Source organism: Brachyhypopomus gauderio, chromosome 2 (genome assembly GCF_052324685.1).
Source record: "Brachyhypopomus gauderio isolate BG-103 chromosome 2, BGAUD_0.2, whole genome shotgun sequence".
Lineage (NCBI taxonomy): Eukaryota > Metazoa > Chordata > Actinopteri > Gymnotiformes > Hypopomidae > Brachyhypopomus > Brachyhypopomus gauderio.
This window is the reverse complement of record NC_135212.1, coordinates 48,745,576-48,758,422: the sequence shown is the minus strand read 5'-3', so window position 1 is coordinate 48,758,422 and position 12,847 is coordinate 48,745,576. Positions and strand designations below refer to the sequence as shown.

The 12,847-nt window shown below is 41.2% G+C and overlaps 1 long non-coding RNA gene across 1 annotated transcript; it reads left to right on the top strand.

Moving 5' to 3' along the window:
• The first annotated feature begins 486 nt into the window (after window positions 1–486).
• On the top strand, window positions 487–2,748 carry LOC143508940 (uncharacterized). The gene is made up of 3 exons (XR_013129548.1): window positions 487–620; window positions 2,339–2,406; window positions 2,579–2,748. It is a non-coding gene; the product is annotated as an uncharacterized LOC143508940 (long non-coding RNA).
• The last annotated feature ends 10,099 nt before the right edge of the window (window positions 2,749–12,847 follow it).

Below are 12,847 nucleotides of genomic sequence, written 5' to 3'. Positions count from 1 at the left end.
GTGCGGTCGGTTTCCACGTGTCTGCTTAGCGTTCGAGAATTCTAAAGCGCAACGTCATAATAACCACAACGTATTATTACGTACGTTGTTATGATAACGGCTGTTTGAACATTCTAGGCATCTTCACCAGAGACCATTCGATCAGAACCACACAGGTGTGATATGTACCTCGAGTATATAAAAATCCAAATATTCCCTCTGAGGTCTCCTGTTGATGTTTTTATTAATATCTCTAGGATAAGACATCGTAGCAACATGGTTCAAAACATTTCCTGAGTATATAAAGCTTGCCCTTTAAAAATCGTCCATAATAGCAGTTACAAACCCTTGCTTTGTAAATTCGTGTCGTTAAGATTTACACCTGCCACTTCCCTCGTGTGATTGGGAGTGTCGTGTATCCTTTATTAGAATATGACCGTACATAATCATAATGTACCCCTCACGCAAGTAAGCAGAAACCTATCTTTACTCATTCAGTCGGCATCTGGCTGGACAGCTAGTTAGGTGAAATGTGCAAAATATCCGATGTTGACGTTGCACTATGCTTCTAGCTAGCTAGGTAGATAATGTTTCTAGCAATGTAGATGGTAATGTGGAAGATGTGGGAGCTTCACGCCCAGGTGGGTTTGATTCATTTGATGAAGAAGCGCATGAAAATAAAAGATGATAAACGACGTCAGTTAGGCCTACCAGTTAGTTGGCTGACGCTAGTTGTAATGTAGATTATTTTAATGAAGATAAGGAAGCTTAAAACCGTCAGGAATTTGATTCCTTTGATGAAGGAGACTACGAAAATAAAACGCATCGATGGCTAGGTCAATGGTATTTTACAATAACGCTGAAGTAACTTTAATAGTGGACCGTAGCACGTTCACATTTAGGCTCGACGTCTACTGCTAGCTAGCTAACTGCCTAAGCTAGATGACGTTTCTAAACTAAATTACTGTAACTGATTTATGAAAAAAATGTGATGACTTTTGTTTTTGACTTTTGCGTAAATTGACTGTCCATTGGTAAATATTTACTTTGTACTTTTTTGTGTGAAAATACAGTATAGAACAATATTATATAGATTAAAGTTTTTGGCCAATCTGAACACTGCCCTGTGCAAATGAGTAATTTTAAAAAAATATTTGCATATATATATATATATATTTGCATAATCTTGATATATGATGCTCCATGAAGCTTGATATGTAGTATAAAATCATTGCAACCCATTTTATTTTAGTCCCTCTAAGATTTATGCAATAAGTCATTTTAGGCTTTTCTTTACATATTTCTATACTAATTTATATATTTCACTACTTTTGTGAAGCAAACACTTTGGAAAATGTATTTCATAACTGAGTAAATGTATGTTTTCATATGCAAAAATCAGACCTCATATTTTACTTTAGGACCATTTATGCAGCACTAGGTCAAATGTAACCAACCTTATTAGGATGACAGTTGAGATTGTGAACATTTTGGTATGAAATATATGAGTATAATGTATAAGTACCTATGTTTAGAGACAGATTTAAGAAAATATAGCCTACTTAATCAGAGAAAAGGCCCTTGGACCTAAGAAGGTCTTGCCTTTGTGTACTTGCCTTTGTATTTCCCATGTGAGTGTCCTCCATTGTTTAACACATTATTCAAATTCAAATGAAAAACGTGTAATAGCATTTGCATTTCTGTGTACAGTGGCTGCAAAGTTGAAAATGACATTTCATTTTCATTGTCTAAACTTTATGACTCAATCTCTCATTTGCAATTCCTTTCCTCACTGTCACGCTCCAACTCTGCCAATATGAAAATGCAAATGAAAATTCGACTCTTGTGCCTGATGTAAGATCTTATTGAAATGTTTGTGAGAAAGGCTCTTCCTTCATCACCTTTCGATCAAGTGCTAATACTTAAGCACAAAGGCCTTTCTGTATCGATGACCTCTTGGAAACATAATTGAAGTCCTATGGAAGCGCATAATTTAACCTAGTGTATGTAAAACAGCATTGCTGTGTTTGCCATTATCTGCTCATGTTCTCCATTGGTCAGTGCAGAGGAACAGAGGAATATATTTATGAATGGTCTGCATATGTGTATGTTGGATATATGTCTGCCGTAAGCTACAAGACACAAAAGCTACATGTAAAGCTATGTTTACCAAGCTGTACTCTTTCCCCCAAGTGATGTGTATATGTACCACTATCCGGAGAAATATAAATTAAAAAGACAAATGACAGCAAAACCTACTGGAACATAGATCTTGGTGACTAGCACAAGTGAAGTGAATGACCCTCGGCACCAAGCTCTCTCATATTATTCTTAAGTCTCATTCTTTCTGGATTTACAGAGTAGCTCGGGAATGAACACTCTCCATTTGAAAACATGACCTCCAACATGCTGGAAAGAAAGGCAAAGGTGCTTGACATGAGAAATCGCTAAAAGATTTCATATTCTTACAAAGTACTTTTAGACTTGTTCTATGTGAATCAGTTTCACATGGTCAGTTTCAGCATGTCAAGCTTGTAAACGTGCTATATACATATATGACCTTTTTCTTACTGTCCTTTTTTTTCTTCCATCACCTTAGGTGTGTGCTTCAACCAATGCCCCATTATGGGCTGATTATGAAGGTGTTGACCTTCACAGTCCAACATCTCTTCATCATACTGAGCTGGTGTGCTGTGAATGCTTTGTGCTGAGCAAAACTTGGCTGGATGGTGGAGGTGTGGACAGGGAAGGAGAGTGAGCTGAATTTGATCCCAGCGATAAGAGTTCCTGTTGGGGCCGTGAGGCTGTCTGTAACCCCCGGCCCCCATCTATCACTGTGCTCAGGAGCTCTGCTGCAGGTATGTGCTGTGCAAGGCAGATGAGCCAGCATTGCAGGAGCTGTGCTGCAAACCAGTACACATTCATTTGTTATGTACATTCAAGTACCTGACCGAGACGCTCAGCCATTTCCATCAGCGGGCTGTCACTGATATGTTTTCATCAAATCGGCACTCCTTCTGTCACAGCATGCCGTAAAAGGAGAGAGATGTTCAGGCACTGTGTGCTGCAGTCTCTTGCCAATGAAAGGTTCAGTTTTACATTTGTCATAAAGAGAAATGTGAGCTAAGACAGTTTACAATGGCACTTGTAAAAAAAAAAAATGTCGGAGAATTTAGACTGTGTCTGTGTGTACATGTTTGACTAAGTAGATGCCTGGCACCTGCTCCCATCCATGACTCCCGTCTGGGCCCATGCAACACTTATGGAAGGCAGACGTGCATTGAAAGTGAAAGATTTAGATTGATGTGATTTGTTGGAGGGCTTCAGCCCGAAAGCCTCACACTCATGTGAGATGTTATTCTTTGTGATGTTTGCTTATTAACAGACGTAATGTTTTAGACCAGTTCTCTCTGTAGAAGGGTGATGGCAACATCCCGATGAACTGAAGACAGACATCAAGCTGAAGACCGAGGGGTCCAGTGGGAGAACTGAGACTCTGTTGCTATGACTGTGGGGAACTGGGCTGTAGGGACATGTTGTAACAGATGTGCAACAACATGAGGATGGTGTGTCCTTACTTAATAACAGTACCTTTACCATCCAGAACAGTTGCAGTCAGTGGAATGCCACCATGTGTTGAGTATAGCAGGTCTAGTCATTAAGAAGAAAACCCTTAAATCCGTTGGGGGATGGAGGTGGACGTTTTAATTCACACCCCTGTGCTCCAGAACTTCTCATTAAGATGCAATTATTAGATCTGGTGACTGGGGAGCATATAAACACATTTGATGTAATTCCATTTGAATTTATCTAACAGTGTAGGCTGTGGGTCATCTTGGAATAAGGGGGTTATAATTAGGATTCTGTGTACAAAGTGCACTGTAAAATGTACAGATATTCCTTGATGGTGAACACTTTACTTGACACAAGGTCATTTTACAGTTTTTGTGACGGGTTAAGGCACCAACTATATGACCACCTATGGAACTTCGTTTTAAAGTTTTAGCAGGTTGTCAGTAGCCATTATTATTACTACAATTATTCTGTGTGTGTGTGTGTGTGTGTGTGTGTGTGTGTGTGTGTGTGTGTGTGTGTGTGTGTGTGTGTGTATGTGTATGTGTGTATGTATGTGTATGTGTGTATGTATATGACTGTGTCTTTCCTTGTCTAATAAACAGTTGTCTGAGTGTGTGTGTGTGTGTGTATGTGTGTGTGTGTGTGTGTGTGTGTGTGTGTGTGTGTGTGTGTGTCCGGTAGAGAGTATGCTGTGTGCAACTGGCTGCTGCTTCTCCCTGGTGTGTGATTGGTTGTAAACACTAGAAGCGCCGCGCCTCATTTACATACTTATACCTAGAAGCGCGGAGGGCCGGTCATCTGACCGCTTTCACCACCTCCTACTAGCGCCGTGTTGTTTTCACCTACTTAAAGCGCGCCTCGGGCGGTCAAAAGACCGCTGAGTCTTTACACAGGGGAGCTGGTACTGACACATAATTAACGCTAGATGGCGTTTTGCACAAAAGGAAGAATGAGCCGCCCAAACAAAATATTCGTAATGGTGACATTTGCACGTAACGTCAATATGTTAACAAATTAATGTGACTAAACCTTTTAGAATCAGTGCCTTGTGACCTTGTTCTCAGTAGCTTTCCCATTGTCAGTTTTGTTTAGTTTCATATTGCATTTCCTGGTTTGTGCGAAAACGTAAATGCAAAATATAGTTTCAGTTTTGTTTCTTGGTTAGTGTAATAGTTTGCTTATTTGTCTGTGTGTTATTCTGTTGGCATATATGTCACTATATTATCATGTACGTTCGCCACACCACTAGCCCACTGGCCCGCACCCCCACTGTGAAGCGTTCACGTCTTTTGTCTTGCTAATGCTACAGACTGCGCTGCAGCCTTCCACCCCCACATCCACAAAAAGCTTGTTCGATACTCAGAGTAGCAAAGTGAAGCCCGTAGACTGAGCTAAAGCAAGTTTGTTTGTATACTCAATGTTACGCCATTTCAAGTTTTAATGTCTAAAAGTTGTGTATGTTAGTGAATTGTAGGCTATGGTGAACATAACAAATCTACAAATAAATGTCTATAATGTTTTGTGTTAGACAAAGAACAAAAAGCATAAATAGGCAAAATAATTACAAAAATATCATTATAAAAGGTAGGCTATGTACCTTTGCGTAACAAAACGCAAAATTATTAAAATGATACGGATGGCTTCACGAATATAGTTGCCTCTGTCCTCTCTAATGTTCACTTTTTTATCTTGCCGTATTGTGTTGCCGTTTCAAATGAGGTGTTTGATCGGTGAATAGCCGATGTGTGATCCCACGTCCTAACGACCGTGTTATCACCGAGCGTTATCACCATTCGGTGATTTACATGTATCGTATATTGCATAAGTTTCGTTCCCCACCTCAAATTAAGTTCCATTTATGTAGTGAATTGTGAACTTGAGAATAAACCTCCGCCGCTGTGGTTAATGTTCATGCACTGTTTGAACAATATTTATTAATTACAGCCAGGTTTTGGAGGTTGTAGAACACAGCTACAGGCCAACAACGGGTGCATCCCGTCTCTCTTTAGCGTATATTGCATAAGTTTCGTTCCCCACCTCAAATTAAGTTACATTTATGTAGTGAATTGTGAACTTGAGAATAAACCTCCACCGCTGTGGTTAATGTTCATGCACTGTTTGAACAATATTTATTAATTACAGCCAGGTTTTGGAGGTTGTAGAACACAGCTACAGGCCAACAACGGGTGCATCCCGTCTCTCTTTAGCGTATATTGCATAAGTTTCGTTCCCCACCTCAAATTAAGTTACATTTATGTAGTGAATTGTGAACTTGAGAATAAACCTCCACCGCTGTGGTTAATGTTCATGCACTGTTTGAACAATATTTATTAATTACAGCCAGGTTTTGGAGGTTGTAGAACACAGCTACAGGCCAACAACGGGTGCATCCCGTCTCTCTTTAGCGTATATTGCATAAGTTTCGTTCACCACCTCAAATTAAGTTCCCTTTGTTTTGATTTGTGTGTCAGCTTCACACAACTCAACATTCAAAACACAGCTTAGGTGCAGTCTTTGCACATTTGCCACAGACCAGTCGCTTACATGTCTGGCAGATGTCATACGTTTTGTTCCCTGAACATCTGCCGACTTGGCATTGTTTTCTTTTTGAGGGCGGGCAAGGAGCTTCAGGTAAAATTCGCTTTTGTGCCACTGCCCTAGCCGCTTTCGCCATTTTCTGCTGTGCACACAGCTCCTTTACCAACTCGAGAATAAACCTTCGTCTGCTCAGGTTAACGTTCATGCACTGTTTGAACAATATATGTGCATTTATTGCAGCCAGGTCTAGGAGGTTGTAGAAAACCGCGACAGGCCAACGACGGGTGCCTCCCTTCACCGAATACAGTCGTGCCATTTGATCCATAACATCAACGCCACATTTAGTCGTGTTGTAATATGAAACAGTTTCAGGCAGTTTCTTTGCGCCATTATCAATTGAAACTGTCTGATGCATTGAGCTCAGGATGCATACATTTTTTTTAGGTTTTGCCTGGTAAATCGTTAGTTATTTTTCCAGCCCGCAACACCTTGGTGGAAAATCTTTCAGACTGTGCCTGTGTACATGGGGGCATCTCACGTCTCATTTTATTCATCGTACCAACAATAGTGGTTTTGTTCGCCAAAAGGGTGTTTGCAAGTGCCAATGAAGTGAAGAAATTGTCAGTCGTTACATTTCTTCCTTTACCCGTGAAAGGCTCCATCAAACGCAACACAATATTTTCAGACAACCGTTGACCAGCCGGCCTGCTTTCATCTTTCCCTAGATAGGGAATGGCGTGTTGCTGTTCGATCGCCAAAACCGAGCTTTCAAGCAAACTGTGTTGCTGTTCAAACGCCCAAACCGAGGAGTCACGCAAACTATGTTGCTGTTCAAACGCCAAAACCGAGCTTTCAAGCAAACTGTGTTGCTGTTCGATCGCCCAAGCAGAGTTTTCACTCAAACTGTGTAGCCGCGTCCCGACGAATTTATAGCTCACGTTGCCTCATGAATGCTATTGTGAATAAAGTGTTCATAACAGCACCGCCCATGCCATCATCTCAGTTTCGCTCGCAAAGGTATGCATTTACATACGTAACTTGCATTCTGCTTAATTCTTTTGTAATGCCAGTGTGTCAAAAGCAGCCATACATAATGTATGTATCTAACAGCTAGCCCTGGCGAAGAGGGATTATACCCGAGAGATCATTTCTTTGAGATATTGACTTGATAAGTAGGCTAATTACCATTCGCAGAATTCCTGCAAACTACTAAAGCATTTATTAGGCAAAGCAAGACGCTCTCACGGTTTGAAAACCCTTGAAGCAAACTTATATATAGTATATATTAAATAATATTAATAAATAAAGTATATATTTTAAGACTTTGGAAAGTGAAACACTTTCACTTTCGTTCAACGGACGAATTCCTTTTTGTCTTTACACAATAATCAGTTTGAACTTTGAATAATTTAGTTTTGAAAACTATTGATCTTTATTTAGTTATACTAAATATTAAATGACATACGAATCTTTGCGACACCCGCTGGCAGAAAAGAGAATCACAGTCTTGAAGTGTAGGCGACGACGACAATATTACAGAGATACGAGCGAAATCGATAGAAACTAGCATGTGCAGGGTTTCTTTTAACAATGTAAAAATACTAGTTTATTAAAAGGACAATTCTGGGAAAAGTCATGAAAGGAGGGTTCTGAAATTGGATCCAGTGCAAAGATATTATTTTTTTTGTGCTGCTGCGGTCAAGTGACCGGTGCTCGGCGCTTCTAGGTATAATTAGGTCGACCAGAGGCGGCGCTTCTAGTAGACGTCACAGCGGTCAAATGACCGGAGCTTTGGCGCTTCTAGTGTAAAAGGATGTACCTGTGCTAATTGTAAAGAGACCTTGGGTATCTTGAAAGGCGCTATACAAATATAAGTTTCATTCATTCATATGAGTACAAAAGATCATTAAATTTATATTGTTTCAGTATTTGACTTATGAGGAATCCTTTCACAGTCAAATCAGTTGACTGGTCCTTAGCTATGTGTGCCTGTGTGAGTGCTTAATTTTCAAATATTAATCTATACAGTATAGATGATCATATTGAATAGTTTTTAAGCCTGAAACACATCAGTAATTGCAATCAAGAGGACAATATTATGATACTATCAGAGCCTGGACAAGTAAAAAATACCTGGACAGTGTTTGAATGTAAACTAAGACTGATACTGTATTTAGTGATTTTCAAGTGTGCTTGATCTCACACAATCCTGCCTACAATTCTGCCTTGTGCACATAGACTCGATAACTTGACAGCTGTTGTTCACAAATATTCTCATATGTCTGCCAAAAACATTTTGTCTCTTTAAACACTTTAATCTCTATCTATTTTACTAATGTATGTAATTACTTAATTACTTGCTCAATTATGAGGTGACTTGTTACAATTTCTTTTTTTAATTCCACATGCAAACAAAGCCCATATATTTCAGCTGAATCATCACCAAAAATAGTACCGTTTAATTATAAAAAATTAAATGCACATCATATTTGGGTGATTTGTTCTCATTGTGTAATCAGCCCATGCGCTATTCAGAAGCTGTCCTCCTACAGCTAGGGGAACGTAACTGTTGCTCCCTATTAAACCCCCACCTTAGACTCACCTCGAAGGCCCCGTGTCCAATCTGTTCATGGCTCTTTGAAAGTTTTATAGAGCCATTATTGGAGGTTTGAGGCTCTCCAGCGTAGAAGATTAGATGCCTGAACACTGTATTAAACCATCCCCCTCAACAAACACCTAATCTCACACACACACACACACACACACACACACACACACACACACACACACACACACACACACACTGCCCCTGCCAAGCCATCTGTCCCCCTGCAGCTTCTGCTCCCTCCCACCCCGCCCTAATGCACAGCTGGCCCTGCTATAGTGCTGAATGCCATGCAGCTGCGCCGTGGTCCGCGGGAGACACTCGGAGATGATGGTACAGCCACACGCAGAAAAGCAGCCCGACCACTGCCTCCTGCTTCATCACCCTGACACCTCACTAGAGGGAGGAACAGTCGTGTGTGGGCGTGTGTCTGTCTCGAGGAACTGTCCAAGGTCACTTTCTTAATCTTCCTCTTTCCCCTTTGGACACCGTGTTGTTTTTAGCAACCTTTTGTGTGCATTCATGAGGGGAGCTGTTGGAAGATCGAGGCTGGATTGATGCCCTGCACCAGGCAGGTGGAGAGTGAGAGTGCAGACCTTGAGCTTGCTTACTAAGTGAGAGACTACATTTAACTGGGCTACGTCTGCTCTTACAGATAGCTTGCTTTAAGGGATTGTAAGTGTACACGTAGGTTGGCTATCAATTATATTTAAATAATAAATTATATATATTATTGTATAATTATTTTAACAACAAGAATGGGATCGAATGTCTTTCTGTTCAAGATGCTTCAGAAAATCTGATGATGCGGGAGTTCCCAACATCAGCAACCCAATCAGATGATGGTAATCCAATAGCTTCGACCTGAAACCACAGCAACCACAGGTATTTTTCCCCAGTGATCCACTCTTCACTCCAGGTCATGTGGAAGAACGCTGCTTTCATGTATGTCTCATAAAGCAGTCAAACCTGCAATCAAATCCCGTACTACTTCAGCACTGGCCAGGCTCTCTGTAATTGCATTAGCCCAAGATTTGTCACCAGGGTCCTCTTAGTCGAAATTGTCCTGACCTTCCTGTGCACGAGGCACCATTTTTCAGTATGTCATTACCCCATTATTGCAGATTTCTCTGTGTCTGTCTGTATCTCCGGGACCAGGCCAGGAGAACACTTTGTTCAGGTGAGTCCTCAGCTTTCACGACTGTAATCCGTTATTAGCAGACGCCTGTCCGCCTCTCTTGAGCTCCGTCCACTTCCACGCTCTTCTTCCCTCGAATATCTTCACCTTCCTCCGGGTCACACTGCTGCTGCCCAAGGCAGGGTACAAACTGATAACAGACTTTCGCCATTATGTATAATGAGTCGGTATATGCAGGCTCCCAACCACCACCCCCCCCTCTTCCACTGCACCCTGTTGTGACTTTGTGTTATTAATGGCAGCTCGGAGACTCCGGTTTGCTTCACTTAAATGGCTTATCAATAATGACAGCCCAGGACTGTTTGGTAGGGCACCGACAAGCCAGTGAGCAAGAGGCTGATTGGTCACACCAGTTTCTGCTCTCCTCACACTCCTCAAGGTTGAGGAGACTCTCCGTATATACGCCCGTTTTTCGAAGTTTAGCACCATTAAAGTTTTATTCCCTCGTCTGTCAGCTAAGGTGATGTTTAGGGCATCTACTGCTTTTAACATATGACTGCATATGATGGTCCCATGCTGTCGTATGACAGTCTTGCCAAGGCCTTTCTCTTAGCTAACGTGAGACGCACTTGGCCTTAGTTTTATTCAGTACACTCAAATTGTTATTTTATTTTACACTTTCCTAACTCCCCTTCAAAAGAGGTGCATCTTTCTTGTAGACGAGCACATTTTCTATAAACCAGCACTCACATCTGTGATATACAACAGTCTAATTCATTCATTGATTGCAGAAATGTAAAGAATTTAGGAGACTTTGCACCCTTTTTACATGCTTTTTCTCTCAGACCCTTTTCCCACTTTGGTACTTTATTCAATAATTGCAGTGTGTAAGATGCTATGGTAGGCTATGTCATGGCTACAATGTGCCAATTGTTAGGGTATGTCATGGCTAGATGTTGGGGTATGGGTACAGTGTCTCAGATACTAGGGTATGTTATAGATACAGTGTGTCAGATGTTAGGGTATGTCATGGCTACAGTGTGCCACATTACTCATTTATTCAGAGGCATTTGCACAGAGGGAAAAAGAAATGCATAAATTTTCATAAGCCATAACTTTTATACAGCATCTTTAAACAAGGTGTGCAGCTCAGGATTTTTGAGCTTTTAAAAAGTTTACTGAAATAAATAGACTTTATATGCACAATCCACAATTGTGGTCCCCCACAATGTATAACTCTTTAAAGAGAGTCATTAAAGTCAAAAGAAAAAAAGCTCTACTCAATGACTAATGGCTGAAACAAAGATAACATCAGCACTAGCTTAATTGCTGTTCTGTATTCCTCAAGGACATTTTGGAGTAAAGAGCCCATGGAGTTCTTTCTCCTTCTGAGGAGATGTGGTAGCACAGCGTCGTGCGCTCCGTCCCGGGCCTCTCCTCCGCCATGGCGACTGTGGATTAAAGCTTTATGTGCGTGGACAAATGGTGCCCTTGTATCCTCTGTAATCTCGGTTGATTTGCTGAGAGCATTGCGAGGTCTGCCTTTACCGTCACGATTTACGGCCGTGGTGTGTGTGAGCTGGTCCGCCGAAGCTCTTCCTGAACCACCTCGTTGTCCCTCCCTCACCTTCTAGAGATGAACAGATGCTGATTTACACCTGCCCTGCTCTCTCGGCCTCCCACCCTTTGTCGCCGTGGGAAACGGCGCCCCGTTTTCGAGCCCAGGGCCGACAGTGGACATTAAGGCTAAATCACTTATAATGTCTGGCATTGCTGAGATAATGCATTTTACAGTTATTTCTGTCAGTTTGGAAACAGTTTTTATTTCATCATTACTGTGTTCCCGATAAGGCCCTTTGCAGACATCACTAACAGATTTTTTTTTTTTTCCTGATATGTGAAAATTTGCTCAGATCACCTTTACAGTCGAGTGGGTAGAAAAGTGGTTTGGAGGTGTTAAGGTGTTGAATTAAGGCTAAGTTTACGTCCTGCACCTACCTAGTGGCCAATTTTTTGATAGTCTGAACTCAATATAGATATACGCGAAAGGTTTCTTTCCACCCCACACCCTCCTGCAACTTTAGTCCTAATGTCTCTGACTTTATTCAGAACGTGCTGGCAAAGGTCCTCGATATTCTTGCCGTCTCTTCCTTCCTGTGGTTCTGTCACGTGCACACGTGCTCCTCACGACAACGTCCTCAGGGAAACACTAATCTAGAACATGCCTTATACAGCTTGACTGATGCTCACTTGCACACATCACATAAATCCAAAGCCTTATTCCTCTAATAGCCTGCAGAGCACAGTGTAACGGCTCAGTACACTGCTACATCTCTCTGAGAAGAATGAAAGGAGGGTGAAAACCTTCTCTGCCGTCGCCTTCCCCCCGCACACTTTGAGGATCTGGAGCGAAACATTCCTCTGCCCTTTGCTTTGTATTTATGTCTGAAATAATGAATTTTAAAGCTAGCCCTAAGATTATTTTTCAAGGACTCTGTCCATACCCAGCGGGTTTGTCTGTTTTAGTGAGATGCACTAACCTCATGCCAAACAGTGGACTGCATGGTTCGTACCATATCATTTACATACTACATTCTCTTACCAAACCCAGATATAAGGAATGAAACATTTTGTCTGAAGGTTTAATTATACTGATTAATGGGCTAAATTAATAACTGTAATGGTACCTTTAAAGGAATAGTTGCTGATTAATGAAACGAATGATGGAAAATAGCCATCAGCTAGCAATATGCTAATTACCTTGTGCTAATTGGTAGTTATAAGCTTCCAGTGTTAGATGCATCTTTTTTTTGGTTGAGCTGTTCTTTTAATATTCAGTAAATTAATCATTCAAAGTCAGTGATCATTGCTAATGCCTACTTAGTTACCAGTTACTTATCCAGTCAGAGGGCAGCTGGTTAAGGAACGCTGTGACTCTGCACTCTTGCAGTCTTACGTGTGCCCAGTTCATTGACTCTTTCTCCTTCATGGAGAGGTTTAGAAGTGAGTTT